Source organism: Festucalex cinctus, chromosome 7 (assembly GCF_051991245.1).
Source record: "Festucalex cinctus isolate MCC-2025b chromosome 7, RoL_Fcin_1.0, whole genome shotgun sequence".
NCBI lineage: Eukaryota > Metazoa > Chordata > Actinopteri > Syngnathiformes > Syngnathidae > Festucalex > Festucalex cinctus.
This window is the reverse complement of record NC_135417.1, coordinates 28,264,185-28,284,633: the sequence shown is the minus strand read 5'-3', so window position 1 is coordinate 28,284,633 and position 20,449 is coordinate 28,264,185. Positions and strand designations below refer to the sequence as shown.

Below are 20,449 nucleotides of genomic sequence, written 5' to 3'. Positions count from 1 at the left end.
CCCGTACGCAGGCGCGTAGCGGACCGAGCTCCAACACCTGGAGTCGGACAGCTGTCCGGCAGAACCAACTTTGCCGGAGAATCAACCTCGCCGAGTCGCCGACCAATCAAGGGACGAGCCGCGCAACTACGTCAGCCCCCGAGCGGCTTCCTTGCCCACCCGTGGAATAGCCCCTTTTTTTGATTCTCTTGCCTTTTTCAACGAACATTGACTATTTTTCCCCCTTTCAAAAGACCGCCCGTTTCTGTTCGCTTCGACGCAACACCTATTCTCGTAAGTCCACGTTCCCCAAATCGATACCACTGTGTGCAACTTACGTTTGAAACATATCACAGATCTGGCAGGTCAAATTTCTCTTTTCCCTGTTTCCTTATTCATTCGCATTCCTTCCTTATTTTCATTAGCTTTATTTTATTTATTTTCTTCTGACAGTAGAATAGTTAGATAGGCAGTGTTTTGATACTGTAGTGTAGCAATCGTGAATAAATGTATGTTTTATTAACTCTATTCCAAACAAAATACACCACCTGTGTATGTGGATTTGGAGAAGGCATTCGACGGTGTCCCTCGCGCAGTCCTGTGGGGGGTGCTTCGGGAATATGGGGCACCAAGCCCCCTGATACGGGCTGTTCGGTCCCTGTATGACTGGTGTCAGAGTTTCGTCCGCATTGCCGGCAGTTAGTCGTTCGTTCCAGTGAGGGTTGGACTCCGCCAAGACTGCCCTTTGTCACCGAGCAGCGTCCTCCATAGCAGTCACCAATCGACGCACAGTGAAGGTGCGCAAGTCAATAGGCTGCTATATTCATATGAGAGGGGAGGCGAACCAGCCTCGTCACCAACGGAACAAAACGAAGCTCCGCCCAGTGAGGGCGGCAGACTTCATGAGGGAGAGGAGGCGTCGCCTAGCCTCTTCACCAATGGAACAAAGAGAATCCACACAGCAGTCAAAGCGACACGTACATGGCCGTTTGTCATACCAACTGCTAGCTTATGATGGCACAAACAATACCCTAGCTAACAAAGAACATCAAAGCAGCAACCATATTATTGCCAGCAAGTTTTATACAAAACAAGTCAAAGCAAACGTCGGCTAGACGGCAACAGTTGCTGTCACGCCATACGAACTTCAAGCAGTACTCATCAATGAGGTGGCGAAATCCTGTAACGATGGAAGGAGAGCTCCAGCATCTATCCATACATCTCATAAAGCAGAAAATATACTGAGCTGTCGCAGCCAAGTGGGGCGGGGAACGCCGATCAACATGATCACAGGCCACCAGCAACGGATACAACGAACGGCGGCCAACACCGTGATTGTACCGCGCTAGAAGGGTAAACGAGACTTGAGTTATGGTTACTATCCATTTTATGTTTGTGAATTACGTCAACCGAGACCATGGACAAGTTCTTTCATGTATTCTTTCTTGAGTGACGCTTGCGCGTGGGGGAATTCCATGCTGGTTTCAGCACCGCCACCTGGCGGTCAGGAGGGTCGAAGTAGAACAAGAAAGTGAGTACAAATTAAGAGGAACAGACATTTTTTCAAACCTAAATATAGAACACAACAAAAAGAACGATGTATTTCAACTGAAGGTGTTCAGTCTGTGGAACAATATTGATTGTAAAACAAAATCTTCCCAGTCTATTTGTATTTTTAAAATGTGTATAAAAGCACTATTACTGCAAAAAAAAAAAAAAAAAAAAAAAAAAATATATATATATATATATATATATATATATATATATATATATATAGCACAAGGATATGCAGTTTAATTATTTGAATTATTTTGTAGTATTATTACACTGAAAGTGTCTTGACCGCTCACTGTCATTCATTTTGTGTTGATTTTTTTTGTGTTGATCAGGGGCAGACAAAACAAGTTTTACTTCTTTCAAGTCCCCTTTCATTTCTTTTACTTTAAAGAGTGAAATAAACAAAAATGTAATTGAATTGAAAAACTGAATACTCCACAGTCTCACTCCATGCACCATGCATAGATCCATACATCACTGTTATTTGTTATCAATTACTTAAATTATCATTATTAATGTACACTAGAAGCTCAAACAAAAAGGCAGCACACAATTCTAGGTTATGTCCAAAATGTAAGTACTGTATTTATTTTGCCCTTAGTGGATAGTTCCTGTCAATTGATCTCCCCCCCCTGTTTTTTTTTTTTTTTTATTTAATTTTTTTATGGCACCAGCCTTGGTTGTATGAAAATGTCATGCATTGGTTGATGTATGCAACCTAAAAAAAGCGAATAGTGGAAGTTGAACTTGGTGCAAAGAAGAATGAATTGCTTTGGGCCAGTGTACGTGTATGCATGTATGTTTACAAGCAGTGCCTTAGGCAAAAATTGAGTGGCATGAATAATTCAGCATTTCAAAAAAGAAGCAGGGTTATTGCTTGAAATATGACTGCAAGTATAATTTCAAACCATAATTAAACATTTAAGGCCAAGACAGATGCACACTGTACCTTAATGGCTTTGGAATGGTGCAAAGCACCGACAAGTCAGGAGTTTTGAGTGTCAAGGAACGCCGGCTCAGTTGTGAATGGAAAGCTTTTACTGTGTTACTACCATATTGCTGCTGTGTTACTGCCGCATCACAGGCACTGTTTGGAAAGAAAAGCTAAGGTATATTATAAACCTTTGAAAACTCTTTCTGTGTACCGTCAATCTTTGTAAATATCTCATGTTTCAATGTGGGCACATATAGTAAGGGATGTCACGATATCCAAATATCACGATGCGATATTATCATGATATGAAGCTCACAATACGATAATTATCACCTTTGTTGGGAGGTTGCCGATATTTAAGAAAGGTCACAATATTGTAAAAAAAAATGAGAACTAGAAAACAGCACAATATTGTGCTTTTGTACATAACAGCAATACATATAAACTACCTTCAATCTCTAATAACACTTAAAGCAGCTATATGGAAGATTTCAAATTTCAAATCGCTACTGCCACCTGTGGACGAAAACAAACTGCACGCTCGTACACGCTGCGCGCACTCGTACGTGCACGACCTCAATACTGAAGACTGGGCTTTTCATATCCAATTAAACGATGTTTTTAGAGGTAATAAGTTTTATAATGTTATACTAAGCTGGCCACTTCACGGAATGAGACTCTAGATCCCCACTAAACAATTGATGTCCACGGGACGTGCAGATATATTGCTTTAGTCGGTCGAAGTCCAGTCCTGTGCTGTACTCCAAAATGATGTGCAAATTACGTCAATTAATTGGACCTCATTCCGATGTTAATATGCAGTTACATATTGTAGTCACCCCGCTCGACGGACGTCAACCTGATTCTAGTCATTATTAGTGTATGTCGCCCCCAGGCTAGCGTTATTGTGCATTAGCCAAATGGTGGGCTGTCATTTATGGAAATTGATGATTGTGAAAAACATATAGACCCATTCACTACTTAGTGTGATATGGCCGTGAATGTTATCGCCATTCAGTAGTACCGTTCACATTCCGTTAGCATAATGTAGCTACAATAGGCTGTTTTCACGGAGGAAAATAAGGCAACATTTAGCCTGATTGAAACGCCGCGGAATGGAGCGTCTGTTCTTCATGAAGTCATTCTGTTCTATTACATTCAACTTTGCCGCCCCTTTCACGCTAAATGTTGCCGTCCACCTCACTTTCACCCCAATAGTTACGACAGAGAAGTGATCGATCTTGAGGTTACTGCTATTTGAAAACAACACATTTTTTTTCTAAATGTCAAGATACTCGCTTCTTACCTTTTGGAGTAGAAAGCCAGCTGTGAATCACTTTTCTAATCCAAGTCCGATCTCAACTCTCTCCACCGCTGAAATGTCAAACCAATGTTCACTCTCGTTCTTGCCCGGCGTCGGTCACTATCAAGTTTAGATTTTTTTTTTTTTCGTGGCACTTGACATTGTTTTCATTTTTTTTTTAAGCAGCCTTCCGCGGAGTAACAGCGGGTGTCTGGGGCAGCGAAAATCTGTACTAGTTCCGTCTTCGCGACTACAGGAAACAACTGATGAGAACGCCCATGACGTCACATCCCGCAGACAGAGGGCGGGAAATTCGAAGGATTCGGACCGGACGCTTCGTAAATAATGTTGGCCAGAGGCTTGTAGGAGTACCCATTGTGAACAGCTAAGATGTTGATCTACTAATTAGAATATGTTTCAGTCATAAATGGTCAAATAAAAAGGCTATTGTTAAGATATTTTTTGGGGAAATCCTCCATGTTGTAGCTTAGATATTGAGGCACTTAATTGCTAATGCAGTCCACATTGAGTTCCTCCACATATTGACTCACTTCAAAGCATTTTACAATCCCCTTCATCTTACAATTAGTGTATTTTAAACATAGAAGAGCCAAAACATACCTCATGAAAATTAAACTGCACTAAAAAACTAGCCACCAGAGGGTGGTAGAACTGCACAAATGCAAATCAACCTGACTTTTTTTTCACAGATGTGTAGTTTTTAAATATCGTGAACATGACGACAATATTGTGGCAGTTTTAATATCACGATATTGCCGGTATCGTTACATCCCTATTGGTAAGGTGCAGCTTATGTATGTACAAACTGCTTTTTCCTTTAGAAATGTAATGGGTGCGGCTTATAATCAGGTGCGCTCTACAGTCCAGAAATTACGGTACGTTCAAATGTTGAATTTCTATTTTGCTTTTTTTTGTTCTATATTTAGAACATGAAGACTAATTATGTCTTACCTATTACATGACAATCTTATTTATAGGGGTGACTTCCTTATCGCGGGAGCAAAACCTTTGGCTGAAGAACAAACGATACAGTTGCTTCAAGAAAGGTAAACATTTATGTCTTCTTTCATAATTTGAGTATAACATTTGTTTGTTTGTGCTGTCTTTGTACCATGAAATCAGGGGAGCTACAGGACGCCATTTTTGATGAGGAAAACGCAAACAGTCCGGAGAACACTATATAAATCACCAATTATTCTCTCTATAATTCTGTATACAGTAGTACCTCTACTTAGGAACGTCTCTTCATTCGAAATTTTCTAGTTACGAAACGCCTCAACGGGAAAATATTGCCTCTTGTTACGAAGGAAATTTCAAGATACGAAAGGTAAAAATACAGTACCGAACGCAACATACTTTCAGCTATGGCTATTACCTAGCATCATTCTGGCATCCCATTGTCTAAGACGAACCTCTACCATAGATATCTATGAGCGCAGATACTAGATCGGTGTCTATACAGCGTCCTCATCATTTATCCCTCGGGCCATGAGGCGTTCCGATGTATTAACTAACGGCCGACAAATTTGTGCAAAAAATCAAACAATTGGTGATCGATGAAGGCACAGTAAGTTTTTAATTGCGACGAGACGGGCCTTTTTTGGAAAAAGATGCCTCGCCATACCGGAGGTTTCCATGAAGTTTCGGAATTTGTTGAAAAGAATCACCCAGAAAAAAGTGCGATTGCTCACTATGATGATGTTTGCCTTGGACATTTTTGAAGGATTGTTTAAAAAAAAAAAAAAAAAAAGCAAACATCCTTGGATCAGTCCTTTACAAAACACTTCTGAGAAAGAACATGAACCAAAGAGGGAAAAAAATAATGAGGACAGCAGATAAAAAGGTAAATGACCATTTTTATTCTTTACTCTATTCTTTGTTTTTCAAATTACACACAACTCTCATTTATTGCGCAATCCAATTGTAACATGTATTTGTTACATGTTTTGATGCACTTTTATGCTTTATAAAACATTTATGTCTGAATTTTGGGAGGCTTGGAACGGATTAGGGTATTTACATGGAAAATGCGTCGCTACTTTCAAAATTTTCTACTTAAGAACTTTCTTCCAGAACCAATTAATTTCGTAAGTACAGGTACCACTGTATATATATATCAGTATTTACATGTGCTGCTTTCCTGTTTTATTTTCCAGAATAGAGTTGAGGGCGGCACGGTGGGTGACTGGTTAGCACGTCCGCCTTCCAGTACTGAGGACTCAGGTTCGAGTCCAGGCTCCGGCCTTCCTGGGTGGAGTTTGCATGTTCTCCCCGTTCCTGCGTGGGTCTTCTCCAGGTACTCCGGTCTCCCCCCACATTCCAAAGACATGCATGGCAGGTTGATTGGGCGCTCTGAATTGTCCCTCAGTGTGCTTGTGTGCGCGGATGGTTGTTAGTCTCTGTGTGCCCTGCGATTGGCTGGCAACCAGTTCGGGGTGTACCCTGCCTACTACCTACCTACCGCGCCCAGAGCCAGCTGAGATAGGCTCCACACCCCCCGTGACCCTTGTGAGGAGCAAGCGGTTCAGAAAATGGATGGATGGAGTTGATGGAGAACTGGCCTCTAATCCATACGATTCTGACTATGTGCCACCTGTCTCATTTCGGTATGTTTTCAAATTGCAATTCCTTACAACTCTAACTTTTCAAAAGATGATTTAAATCATAATTTTGTTTTTAATTTAGTGGTGCATTAGAGAGTACAATGTATACACTTCCTTGTATTGAGCTGGAAGAATCAGTTTTTGGATATCGACTCGGATGAGGCAGATCAGGCCATCCTCACGTCTTCATCTTTGTCAAGATCCAGAAAAAGGCAGACATACGAATAAAGGCATTACCCATTCCCTTGATGTCTGGCACGCTTCCAAAGTCTAACAAAGGAACATCATACTGTAAGTAGCTGCGTGTTTCCATTACCCATTTTCGCAAAAATAAAAGCGATATTGTACTATTTTGATAAAGTACAATTTCGATTTGTTGGTGTTTCCATTGAAGAGCGTTTTGCTTCTGAGGCGCAATTCTCGTAATGTACTGTAGGAGGTGCTCATGATGTGACATGAGTTTTTTACATTACTTTACAGCAGTGGTGTCCAAACTACGGCCCAGGGGCTATTTGCGGTCCACTGTCCATTTTTCAGTGGCCTGCGACAGATGCTAAAAATGGCATTTGACTCAGTTCAAATAAAATAAACAAAACAAAAATGTTTGGAGATGGTCAAAGTAAGAAGGGAGGGTCTCGAAAAACAGGTGCCATTAAAGGTTATTTTAATTAACTAAAACTAATACAAAAAACTAAAACAAAATTCAAAAAACAATATTATCAAAATAAAATAAAAACGAAAATGCTATTTAAAAAAATGAAAACTAACTGAAACTACGTTTTATGTTTACAAAACTAACTATAACTATAATTATACATGTCCTTCTTAAAAAATGAAAACTAACTGAAAATACGTTTTATGTTTACAAAACTAACTATAACTATAATTATACATGTCCTTCGTAATGCATTACTAAAAAAAAACTGCTTTCCAAAGTAACTAATAGTCTAACACGTTACTTTATTCTACAAAGAAGTCTGATTAAAGTTACTGTCCAGAGATTCAATGCGTTACTCGACATTTTCATGAAGAAGGCAAAATATCTCACTGTTGTAACTGTCACAAACGCCAGTTCCTAACTACGAAGATGAGGCGGAAGTCATTGATCACCACACTGAATTCAGCCATGGTCTGGTCAAGAATGGTTTGCACATTCAAAACAAAAGTGATGATACTTTTACTACTAGTTTTATTAACCAACAGGCACACAACGCAACAAAAAAAGTGTACATTATGGACCATAAAAGTGGTAACAAAAAAATGTATTTCCATCCTCAACTGGTCCGTGAAGCATTATGGGATGAGGTCGTCTCCGCCATATATAGTAACACTACAGCAAAGGTCAAAAAGTGATTTATTTCCCCCCATAAAACCCCTTTGAAGTAAGCCCCGCCCCCTTCCGGCATCTCAACCAATCAGAAGCCGTTATTTTGAATTAAGCCCTACCCACTTGCCACCTTCTTAACCAATCAGAGACCGGAAGACGGCTTCTGTCAAAAATGATTGATGACATTCTGCACCCCCCCACCCCACCCCCCTATCGTCTTAACCAATCAGAGGTTGGAAGCCACCCCCCTCATCGTCCTAGCCAATCAGAGGCCGGAAGACGGCTTCTGTCAAAATTTGATTGATGACATTCTGTTTCCCACAATATCAAAGACATGTTTTCCGGTCCCCCCACCCCCTTTAACAAACATAGGGTTCCGGTCACCCCCCACCGATTGTCTACGTACTTCCTCTGAACCCCCCAAACAGTAGCTTTATTGTTTTCCGGTCCCCCCACCCCCTTTAACAAACATAGGATTCCGGTCACCCCCCCACCGATTGTCTACGTACTTCCTTTGATTTTTCACACGAATACTGATAAAGCCCCCCACTTTGAAGTAGAACGGGTACCAACCGTAGGAACCCCCGACCCCCCTTATCACCATGTTGGGCGGTAGGAAGCCCCCACCACCCCTCTATCGGGTATGTGCGTGCGTGAATGTAAATTAGTACGAGGCTCACTTAATCTAGTTAAAGTGAATATTAAAAAATGTTATCCATTTGTTTTATGTTTTTTAAATAAATAAAAAGAGACTTACCGATGCTTCTGAATACGTAGTCGCGTCTCATTCATGGGGTTTTTCTTTTTTTTTTTTTTTTAAATAAAATAAAGAGGATCGGTTTCTAACCGCTGTAGTTGGAAATACAGACGAAAAATAGATTATTCGTGCGTATAGGACGGCTATTTAACCCATTTCAGAACCGCGTCCTTCTTTTTTCTGTCACTAAAAACTTGTGTGTTTGTGACTAGGAGCTAGTGAGTTGCGACCCCCTCAAGCCGCGGTAAACGGCGCCATCTATTGGGCAAAGGATGTTACTGCATATGGTTATTGAGGGAGCGAGACAAGGAGGAGCTACACATTCCTCTTAACCATATAATCTACGTTTTCAGTGTAACACGCCATCAGTTCATATCCACCTTGGATTTACTAAGAAGTTTGTCTGTATTTTTAATTTTAAATAGAGTGAGGCGTGAAATTAATTGATTGATGTCTTGTGCGTTGTATTTGATAGCAATGTAATAAAGAAATTTTGTGTAGGATGAACACATTAAAGTTAGTCTACAAAAGTAAATTAGGGTATTAAAATGTTGATAATGAATGTAAAACCTAAAATTTGATTCAAAGGTATTCAATTTGTAAAATTATACATTTTGGATGACGGAACAATGTATGGCATTAGAGTAGCCTTTAAATATTAAGTAGGGTTAATTTTAAATTTTTGGCGACAGCAGATTGAAACTAGCATCATACTAAACCCCCCAGCAGCCATCTTTTTAATGTTACTGAACACTATCCCTATATTAAACCAAACTTAACTCATTTACGTTTCGGTTACAAATGATACGTTTTATTTTTATATGGTGTCTATTATAAGACGATGGATGCTAGAATTTGTACATTTTATATATACGTGATGTTTATAGGTATGCTTAGACGTGTATGTTTTTATTATTTTATGTTTATGATGTGTAAGAGAGAATATTACAAGGCCGCTTCTGTCAAAATTTGATGGATGACATTCTTAATTAGATTAGGGGGGTCATGTGTGGGTCATGACCCCTCCCTAATGAAGATTAATGACCCTTTAATGACTTCCAGATGTCATATAATGAGGGTTAATGACCTTTAATGACTTCCTGATGTCATTTAATGAGGGTTAATGACCCTTAATGACTTCCTGATGTCATTTAATGAAGATTAATGACCCCTAATGACTTCCTGATGTCATTTAATGAAGATTAATGACCCTTAATGACTTCCTGATGTCATTTAATGAAGATTAATGACCCTTTAATGACTTCCAGATGTCATATAATGAGGGTTAATGACCTTTAATGACTTCCAGATGTCATTTAATGAGGGGTAATGACCTTTAATGACTTCCGGATGTCGTTTAATGAGGATGAATGACCTTTAATGACTTCCGGATGTCATATAATGAAGATGAATGACTTTTAATGACTTCCGGATGTCGTTTAATGGAGATGAATGACCTTTAATGACTTCCAGGTGTTATATAATGAAGATGAATGACCCTTAATGACTTCCTGATGTCATTTAATGAAGATTAATGACCCCTTAATGAAGATGGATGATGTGTAGGTGGTGTTCCTACCTGTTTTTGCAGATATCATGGCTGACCCGGGTTCAAATGCTAATTGTTTGGTTAACTTCCGGATCCGGTGCACGCCCCCCTAGATTGAGTGAATAATAATGAGATTGAATGACGTGATCGGAGGGAGTGGTTTAGTATGGGTAAAACCGCCGGGGGAAAAGTACTAGCCATTTCTATTATGGTGAAGGGGGAAAAGTATGCGCAAACACGGCTCAAAGATTGTATTTTTAGAGGTTGTAAAACAAGAAGTATAAGGTAAGGTTAAACTGTGATACGGTGGTTGGTATTATGAAATTAAAAAACATGAAGTTATACATTATATGTAAAAATGTTGTAAGAGTCGTTCGTGACTGCTGGGGTTGAATCTGAAAATAAACGGATAAAACTATATAATTTCCCCTTACTGATATAGTTACTATCTGACATTTTTGTTCAATATTTCTGTGAGTAGGGGGAAGCATATGCAGTCAAAGATTCATGGGGAGGTCAAATGTATGTCTGTGCTTGTGTGTGCGTACGCGCATGTATGGCTGCATGGGGGTCAAAGAAGTGTGAGGACAGACGGGCGGCTGAAGAAGTGTGAGGTTAGACGGTGGCTATAATGTTGTTAGTTTGAAAAGACAACGCTTCCTAAAATATATTACAAAAATATGCATCTACTTAGATCTGATTCTATTTATAATGATAATTTTATGTAGAAATTGGTGAAAAGCCATCATCAGCGATAGTCTCCTTACCCCTGCGAGGACAGGGGTTGCTGGTCATAAAATTAAATTAGGCTGAAGAAGAACGGATACGCAGCTAATTGCGAGGGGCCATTTTTGGTCTGAGAAAGGCGATTGTTCAATATTCCTGTGAGTAGGGGGAAGCAGAGGCAGTCAAAGATTCACGGGGAGGTCAAATGTATGTCTGAGGGGCCTGTGTATGCGTGTGTGCGTTTGCATGAGAGCTGAACAGTGTAAGATTAAACGGTAACTGTAATGTTGGTTTTCAAGAAGAGATTTCCAAAACTGCTTCTTTAAAAAAACATCTACACAGATATCCATTTATGATAGTTTGAAAGCAGCAGCTACCTGATCGTTCAGTTTCGCTCCACTACCAGGGGCACAAAATAATCTTTACTTCATAAAATAGATTTATTAGTAGTAAGTAAGAATCCGTGAAGTTCACCCTCTGAAAACCTGCCAATTTTGTGTTTTCGGTGGTGAAACCCCGGCACTATTTTGCGATGAGGCGCAGTGATCTCTCGTGTGGGCGTAGTGCCATTAGGTCGGTAGTGGTGTGATTTAGGTCACATGAGCCAATCATGTAGCTGCTGCTTTCTCCTCACCATAGCAACCGCATAACAAAAATGGCGACCACAACGTCGGAGAGCGAAAGGAGAAAAAAAGTTAGAAAGAAAGTGGTGAAAAAACTTCGTTCCCGTTCATGTTTCCCCATCGCTTCAGCTGGCCCCGTTCTTCCAGCCATCTGCATCATTTGTAAAAATAAATTTCAAAGTAGACTCGTCTGGGATTGGAAGGCACACGGAAGAGGGATCATCTCGCCAAAGCAGAAACATTGTCAGCAGGTATGTGCTACACACACGCGTGCCCATTTCTGTTATTAATGTGACCGATATTTAGTATAGGGCTGAAAATAATTTTTTGCTAGGTTAAGTTTTAAGGCTATAGTTTAGTAAAAACGCGAGCTGCTGAATGATTTATCGAGTGAATCCAACAGTTGTTACCAAACTCGAGTTACCTGTGCCCATCAGAGTCATAATATAGTCACAGCTACACACCCCCTTTTCCCCCAAACTCTCTCTCATCAACCTCAACAAACACTTTACTTTACTTAAATCTGTGATGTGCATATACTGTAAAGAGGTGATGTGACAATAACACTTATAATGTAATTCTTTTTTGTCTAAAAGCGGGTTGGTTGCTGCAGGCCGCTGAGATGAAGAAAGACTGTTCCATTCTTCTGCATATTCAAGACAAAAGACTGTCACAATGGAGGTGCAGTTTTGTTTCAGAGATTACACAAGGTTCTTAAAGTCAACAGCAACCAGGGACGAACAAATGTGAGTTGTTACATTGCACTATTTCATTGTCACTTTGCTAAAATTACACATTTCAAAAGTAAAGCATTGGTCAGCAATATGTCACTTGTATTTTGTTTACATTTCGAGACAGCATTAATTAGAAAGCATGACTCTGCACATATTAAGTGAGTGTGTGTGTGTGTTTTAGAGAGCTACAAATTCTTTTTGTGAACAAGTAATCCGTCAAAGGATTATAGTTGACAAAGATGTGATGAGAATGGACAAGCTAAGGGGTTTGTGAACAGTGTTAATAAACACGGGGATCTTGATGCTTCAGACTACAGGTAACATATAAATCTTCACATTGAAACACATTTATGAAATCTATGGGGAGAGATTTGTCTAAAATCTCACTGTTTCAGAGAAAAATAGTTTGCTGACAAGCTCAATTTAAGTTAAAAATAAATAAATAAATAAAATTGATTCTCTAAAAATGAAAACCAGTTGGTTGTTAATTATTACATGCAAATGTGTTTTTTTGTCTTCTGTATTTATAATTGTTCTTTGACCAAGAAAGTATATAGGCCTATAGGTATATTTGTATTTCTATCCAAATATACGATTATTCACTAGAATTTTCAGTAGGATATCCAAATACCAAAATATTCGATAGCTGCAGCACTAATAATACTAATTTTGAGTTGTGGCACGCCCACACGAGTTATTTTACCACACACCCATGTCAAAACTAGCTTACTGCACACACACACTGCACCCCAACTTCAAATTTTTGCTAACGTCATAATAATAATAATAATAATAATAATAATAATAATAATATATTATAAATTTTGTTGGATCCAAAAGCAACTTACATAATTATAGTTTCATATGATTGTGATTGTCTTATTTTCAAATGTTGAAATATTTTCTTGATTTGAACAAAATATAATTGTTTAGAATAATCTTGATTTCAATTATTACCAAAATAATTGTGATGATTATTTTTTTCCATAATAGAGCAGCCCTAGTGTGATGTGAATATGTGTATCTTGTGCTCATCTTCCCCCTCAATTTTCTATTTCAGGCAGGATATACTGAAACGAAGATTGAGGCGTGATTTCCCCCATCTGGTTTTTCACACCCCTTTCCAGCAACAACTCTGAAATGGTTTTTGTAGAGACATTACCAACAACTGACAAACTTTTAGACAGGGTACCTCACTCATCAGATACATCAACTACTGAGTCTACTGATGTAAGCCAAGAAAGTGACACTAACACATGGCTGGTACAACATCAGGTTGGAAAATCACAGGGCATACGAGGACACTTTACAGTGCAGGGCTGTAAAATCTATGTAAAATCTGCCATTTTGTTTGTTTCATTATCAAGATGTTAACTCTCCATTTTAACACTTTTCAAGCAAAAATTAAAATGTCTGTATTCCATTTTTCCACAACACAGACCTTTGTTAAATTGGTCTGCCAAAAAAATAAAAGAGAGCTGTTCCAATGAAGTTCCAAAGGTTTTATTGTGAATGCACATTTGATTTTTATTTTATTATTATTATATTTTTTTATTAATATTTTTTGGGTAGGGGTGGGGGGTATAAATGACATGCTGTGATGACACAATCTGATACTTTAATAAATATTCTATATGTTATAATAATCTGGGCTCTGAATGCATCTATTTCCATCTAGTCCATTTTGCCTTGTTCCAGGTTTGTGGTGCATGGTAGTATTTTTGGCCGATGTATGCTGCTTCTTGTGTACCTTTCATTACGTAATAGGTTGTGAATTGTTTTCATATATGAAACATAAACATAGCTAAATGTAACATCTGTGTGCTGGTTTCACTTCTAGTTGAAGCGTTTTTTGTTTTTTTTGGCACAAATTTAATATATTTAATTATCTAAATTCACATGATTGCACCAAACCACCAATACTTGTTTCTGATGTTAGGTACATGTATTTATAACATCTGGGAATGATTTTCTGTTGCCAAATTTAATGTAAGACGTTTTACAACCAAAAACTGTAGCACAAGATTTTCGTTTTTTGTTATTTACCTATATATGCATTTCTGGCTTGTGACAAAATTGGGGCAGGAAAACATTGGGTGAACTTTTAACCCAAAGTTCAGAAGGGTATTATCTATCAAAAAATGCATTGAACAAGTAGTGCCCAGACAGTGGAGCGAAACTCATTTTCTAGGCACTTTTTTGGGGTTCACCCCACGGCCTAGAAGTTGGTGTGAATATTTGAATGTATTATTTACAATTGAGATAGGGTTGTTCTGATTTTGTTATGTGTGGTTATTGTATTGTCATGTCCGCTTTTAACTTAACAGTTTTTATCAGTTGCTAAAACACCAAACCCCGTTCGATGAAGCAAATTCTCAGTTTCCGAGACTAATTTCTGGAATGAAACACTTTTTTGACCAAACCTTACACACGGTTCAGGCTTAGACCCAATTCTCAAAACTCATCCACTCTTTTTGGATAAAACTTAAACACATTTCACACTATTCCTAAATTATTTTGCCCTAAGACTAATGCATGTTTTTTTGTTAAAAGTACCCATTTTGACGCTATCACGTTTTTTGATTGAATTATTGAACATAAAAACAAACAGCAAAGAAACAAAAGTTAAAAAAGAAAAGAAGAAAAGAAAAAACAAACATCATAGTTTACATGTTCAAAAGGGAGTAGGAAGAAGTTAACTTATTTAGTCCTACCCCTCATACATTATACATTTAAACTTATTTCATTATTGATACAATACTAGGTTAATATTTTTAAAAATAAAATGATGCGTGCATTATCCAGCAACATATATACATAAAATTCCTAAACATATACCATAATACATTTATAAATCATATACTCATACTCATTATATACAATTTTCATGCTCTTATTTGACAAAAGTAATTTTTTTTAACTTTGCATTTAAACATTTTTTTTTTAACTCAACAAGTGAGTCACATCTTTTCAAGTCAATTCCCAGATTATTCCACAAATTAACACCTTTTACAGAAACACACCTTTGCTTAATATTTGTTCTTGTTTTGGGTTTTTTGTACACACTTGTACCCCTTATATCATAAGGACTGTGTCTATTTTCAAACAATGTCTGAGTAATATAGCAGAGTAGATTGTTATATACTTTGTACATTATTTGTGCTATTTTAAACTCAACCAAGTCATAAAATGTCATTGTATTTAATTTGATAAATAATGGATGTGTTGATTCTGTATATTTTGAACGATTAATAATCCTTATGGCTCTTTTTTGCAAATTGAAAACAGAGTTAGTGTTTGTTTTATATGCAGTCCCCCAGATTTCCACACAATAGGTCAAATATGGTAATAATAATGAACTATATAATATATATAATGAGTTCATGTTCAGGACATCCTTAGTTTTATAGAGTATCCCGATGATTTTTGACATTTTCCTTTTAACATTTTCTACATGTGGCTTCCAACATAATTTATCATCAATAACTACTCCAAGGAATTTATTTTCATACACCCTTTCTATTTCATTTGAATTCACCATAATTTTAACTTGGTTAGTAATTTGTCTAGTGCCAAAAACTATGTTTGTTCATGCATGTAAAATAAACCTCTGTTGACTACCTACCCTGGATGCTCTGTGTTAGATTATTTTATGTCGTGTCTAACAAATGCTCTCATGGTGAATATATTTTGACTTACTGTGTGTATGATCTGAATATATTGTTCGGATTTGAATACCGGATAATAGGTTTTGAAGTGAAAAGTCACGGCTTTTGTGAAAATTGTTTGAATTTTTGTGTTTGTGTTTAAGGTTTTGAGAAAATGGGTACAGGTTTCAAGAAATGTGTATTAGCAATTGAGAAAGACTGTAATAAGATGGTTAAATTATTATTTTTATTTTCGTGTTTACGAATACCCTTACCATTCCATGTTACTATTTTATAACTTTTGCATTGCTCGACCTGCTCCTCTCCCTCCTCTAATTCCTCTTCCTCTGGCTCTGCCTCTATCCATTGCGCTTGTTTGGACTCTCCAGCAAACTGTACACTCTGAACTTGAGTTTATAGGTGTGGTCACATCATTAGCAACAAGTGTATTCAATTTTTGAGTTGTTGTGTGAACGCCAGTTAAGTCCGTTGTGTTCAAATATTGTTGACTTGTGGTAAACATTTTGTATCGCATGAGAGCAATTTGTGAATTGTGTCTTCATGTAAAATGTTTTTATGGCATTGGAAAATGAGGGGTTACATTTATTCAATGTGTTTAGACAACTGGTCATTCGGTTCAGAGGACTGGCATTTGGGTTTTAGTATTTGAGAAAATATCCCAAGGAGAGCACGCTGGCAGACGTCTAACCAACCCCCTCGCTCATATCCACCAGCCCCCCAACAATTATGGTCATTGAAACACACACTCAAACTGTGACAGAGTCCTAGTGTCTCCAACAAGCCTCAGAAAATTCTCACGAGTGTAGGGACATCTCCCCTTTCTGCTACGCATACCTCGCTGCTACGCATATATGCTCTATGCAGAGCATGTATGTGATGGACTCAAAGCCACACACCGTTACGCCTATAGGTAAGCTTAATTAGTTTTCACTTGTCACCACTTTTCAAATCCTTGAGAAAATGTTAGCTAGGATGTTTCAACTAACGGTTGCTGCATAAAACTATCATAAATGGATATCTGTGTAGATGTTTTTTTAAAGAAGCAGTTTTGGAAATCTCTTCTTGAAAACCAACATTACAGTTACCGTTTAATCTTACACTGTTCAGCTCTCATGCAAACGCACACACGCATACACAGGCCCCTCAGACATACATTTGACCTCCCCGTGAATCTTTGACTGCCTCTGCTTCCCCCTACTCACAGGAATATTGAACAATCGCCTTTCTCAGACCAAAAATGGCCCCTCGCAATTAGCTGCGTATCCGTTCTTCTTCAGCCTAATTTAATTTTATGACCAGCAACCCCTGTCCTCGCAGGGGTAAGGAGACTATCGCTGATGATGGCTTTTCACCAATTTCTACATAAAATTATCATTATAAATAGAATCAGATCTAAGTAGATGCATATTTTTGTAATATATTTTAGGAAGCGTTGTCTTTTCAAACTAACAACATTATAGCCACCGTCTAACCTCACACTTCTTCAGCCGCCCGTCTGTCCTCACACTTCTTTGACCCCCATGCAGCCATACATGCGCGTACGCACACACAAGCACAGACATACATTTGACCTCCCCATGAATCTTTGACTGCATATGCTTCCCCCTACTCACAGAAATATTGAACAAAAATGTCAGATAGTAACTATATCAGTAAGGGGAAATTATATAGTTTTATCCGTTTATTTTCAGATTCAACCCCAGCAGTCACGAACGACTCTTACAACATTTTTACATATAATGTATAACTTCATGTTTTTTAATTTCATAATACCAACCACCGTATCACAGTTTAACCTTACCTTATACTTCTTGTTTTACAACCTCTAAAAATACAATCTTTGAGCCGTGTTTGCGCATACTTTTCCCCCTTCACCATAATAGAAATGGCTAGTACTTTTCCCCCGGCGGTTTTACCCATACTAAACCACTCCCTCCGATCACGTCATTCAATCTCATTATTATTCACTCAATCTAGGGGGGCGTGCACCGGATCCGGAAGTTAACCAAACAATTAGCATTTGAACCCGGGTCAGCCATGATATCTGCAAAAACAGGTAGGAACACCACCTACACATCATCCATCTTCATTAAGGGGTCATTAATCTTCATTAAATGACATCAGGAAGTCATTAAGGGTCATTCATCTTCATTATATAACACCTGGAAGTCATTAAAGGTCATTCATCTTCATTAAACGACATCCGGAAGTCATTAAAAGTCATTCATCTTCATTATACGACATCCGGAAGTCATTAAAGGTCATTCATCCTCATTAAACGACATCCGGAAGTCATTAAAGGTCATTACCCCTCATTAAATGACATCTGGAAGTCATTAAAGGTCATTAACCCTCATTATATGACATCTGGAAGTCATTAAAGGGTCATTAATCTTCATTAAATGACATCAGGAAGTCATTAAGGGTCATTAATCTTCATTAAATGACATCAGGAAGTCATTAGGGGTCATTAATCTTCATTAAATGACATCAGGAAGTCATTAAGGGTCATTAACCCTCATTAAATGACATCAGGAAGTCATTAAAGGTCATTAACCCTCATTATATGACATCTGGAAGTCATTAAAGGGTCATTAATCTTCATTAGGGAGGGGTCATGACCCACACATGACCCCCCTAATCTAATTAAGAATGTCATCCATCAAATTTTGACAGAAGCGGCCTTGTAATATTCTCTCTTGTGTATAAGAGTACGCTATTTGGGGAGGGATGGGAAAATTTGTTTACCTTTTTTTGCGTGTTTAAAAAAGATAATAATTGTACTAGTTTTTTTTAAAAACACTGATTTCTGGAGAGAATATATAATCACAAACTCAGGCAGGAACTGCATGTGGACATTATTGGTCAGACGTCTGCTTCTTTTTAAAACTAAGAGAATTGAGAGTATGAAACTTTGAGTTTCTTGATACGTTATTAGATTTATACTCTACTTAACCCTTAATCTTTAATCTTAAAGCCGATCTTTGCAACAATTTAACCAAAATCATCTTCTTATTAGTAGATTAACACGATAGTCTCTTACAAAGGGTATTCCTGTAAGCCTTTGGCTAATAGTTTTCTATAAAAGGATCCACGGTCTGAATTTATGACACCATAGATGTATTTATACATGAAGAAGGGTGTGTACACTTTTATTTTAATTTTAATTAGAGTGAGGTGTGAAATTAATCGGTTGATGTTTTGTGCGCTGTATTTGATAGCAATGTAATAAAGAAATCTCGGTAGGATGAACACAATAAAGTTAGTATAATTTTGTCTACAAAAGTAAACTAGGGTATTAAAAAGTTGATAATGAATGTAAAACCTAAAAATTTGATTCAAAGGTATTCAATTTGTAAAATTATACATTTTGGATGACGGAACAATGTATGGCATTAGAGTAGCGAAAATTTGTTTACCTTTTTTTTGTGTGTGTGTGTGTGTGTTTAAAAAAGATAATAATTGTACTAGTTTAAAAATACTGATACCTTCCTGGGTGGAGTTTGCATGTTCTCCCCGTGCCCGCGTGGGTCTTCTCCGGGTACTCCGGTCTCCTCCCACATTCCAAAGACATGCATGGCAAGTTAATTGGGCGCTCCGAATTGTCCCTAGGTGTGCGTGTGAGTGTGGATGGTTGTTCGTCTCTGTGTGCCCTGCGATTGGTTGGCAACCAGTCCAGGGTGTCCCCTGCCTACTGCCCAGAGCCAGCTGAGATAGGCGCCAGCAGCCCCCGCGACCCTTGTGAGGAATAAGCGGTCAAGAAAATGGATGGATGGATGGATGGATGGAAAAATACTGATTTCTGGAGAGAATATGTAATCACAAACTCAGGCAGGAACTGCATGTGGACATTATTGGTCAGACGGCTGACAGCGTGTGTGCATGTTTTATTTTTTTTTTCTGTGTTTTCCTATTAGTAAAACAGACTGTTATATCTGATGCTTTAGTCTGAAGTATACTTTGTATTACGATACAAGCGATTCTATACCTTCTATTTAAAACTAAGAGAATTGAAAGTATGAAACTTTGAGTTTCTTGATACGTTAATAGATTTATACTCTACTTAACCCTTAATCTTTAATCTTAAAGCCGATCTTTGCAACAATTTAACCAAAATCAGCTTCTTATCAGTAGATTAACACCTTAGTCTCTTACAAAGGGTATTCCTGTAAGCCCTTGGCTAATAGTTTTTTAGAAAGGATCCACGGCTTGAATTTATGACACCATACATGCAATATGTATATGAGGGAGGGTGTGTACACTTTTATTTTACGGCTATAGCAATTCAAATTGGAATTTTCCACATTTACCAGATTTAAAGACATACTTAGATGTTATCCTAAATGTTATAAGCGATTCTCTTTGCAACAATTTAACCAAAATCATCTTCTTATCAGTAGATTAACACCTTTGTCTCTTACAAAGGGTATTCCTATAAGCCCTTGGCTAATAGTTTTTTAGAAAGGATCCACGGCTTGAATTTATGATACCATAGATGCAATATGTATATGAAGAAGGGTGTGTACACTTTTATTTTAGGGCTGTAGCAATTCAAATTGGAATTTTCCACATTTACCAGATTTAAAGACACACTTAGATGTTATCCTAAATGTGATTCACTGTGCAAAATAATAATACTAATGACACTAAATCACGGCAAGGCGTTGC

General features: G+C 37.9%; 1 protein-coding gene and 2 long non-coding RNA genes across 7 annotated transcripts in view; 2 read left to right on the top strand and 1 right to left on the bottom strand.

Annotated features, from left to right (window-relative positions):
* LOC144021954 (CUB and sushi domain-containing protein 3-like) overlaps positions 1-20,449 on the bottom strand; it is a 1,200,535-nt gene that overhangs the window by 613,527 nt on the left and 566,559 nt on the right. The window lies entirely within an intron of this gene.
* The window catches only part of LOC144021956 (uncharacterized), a 78,673-nt gene continuing 59,258 nt past the window's right edge, over positions 1,035-20,449 (top strand). Inside the window, exons 1-6 of the long non-coding RNA XR_013284231.1 lie at positions 1,035-1,510; positions 4,616-4,669; positions 4,772-4,840; positions 5,951-6,090; positions 6,163-6,400; positions 6,480-6,688. This is a non-coding gene — a long non-coding RNA (uncharacterized LOC144021956). The remainder of the gene's footprint in view (positions 1,511-4,615; positions 4,670-4,771; positions 4,841-5,950; positions 6,091-6,162; positions 6,401-6,479; positions 6,689-20,449) is intronic.
* Positions 11,200-13,604, top strand: LOC144022978 (uncharacterized). The gene is made up of 3 exons (XR_013284458.1): positions 11,200-11,630; positions 11,976-12,125; positions 13,174-13,604. It is a non-coding gene; the product is annotated as an uncharacterized LOC144022978 (long non-coding RNA).